Source organism: Corvus brachyrhynchos, unplaced genomic scaffold (assembly GCF_000691975.1).
Source record: "Corvus brachyrhynchos isolate BGI_N302 unplaced genomic scaffold, ASM69197v1 scaffold62, whole genome shotgun sequence".
Lineage (NCBI taxonomy): Eukaryota > Metazoa > Chordata > Aves > Passeriformes > Corvidae > Corvus > Corvus brachyrhynchos.
Window position 1 is genome coordinate 2,546,926 of NW_008236629.1, and position 533 is coordinate 2,547,458.

Genomic DNA, 533 nt, shown 5'->3' on the forward strand with positions numbered 1-533 from the left:
CCCGGGCAGTCTAGGTGCAGTCCCCCCGGGCGCTACGCCGGCTAAGAAGTTAGATCCAGGTGCATACGCAACCGGGCTAGGAGCCGCTCTGGGGGTCCAATTCACTAAGCCACTAATTCGCAGCCCTGGAAAAGCCGTGGCCGCCGCCGAGCTGAGCAGCAAGGCATACTGCATGCCCTCCTGCTGCCCCGACACCCCTGCCTCTGCCGGCAGGGGATCCCTGGGGGCCGCGGAGTCCTGCGATTGTGCAGGGGGAGCCGGCGCAAGCTCTGCCTGTGGAGCCGGGGGCGTTTTTCCGAATCCACCATCATTTGCCCCAGAAGCCCGGTCAGCAGGGTCCTCCTCGGACATTCCTCCGTCACTTATCACCAAAATAGGTGAGCCAGCTCTGCTGCTACAGTCAAGGTCGGTCAGCAGAATAAATAACGAACGCCAGGTTTGGTATAATTCTAACACTGATGGGTCCCCAGACGGGAGCTCATGTCGGACAGCACAGCCAAGTTCCTGCCATAAGGCAAAGTCCAGGGCAGTAT

The 533-nt window shown here is 60.6% G+C and overlaps 1 protein-coding gene across 1 annotated transcript in view; it reads left to right on the top strand.

Annotated features, from left to right (window-relative positions):
• Positions 1–533, top strand: part of OSBPL5 (oxysterol binding protein like 5) — a 181,112-nt gene that overhangs the window by 175,443 nt on the left and 5,136 nt on the right.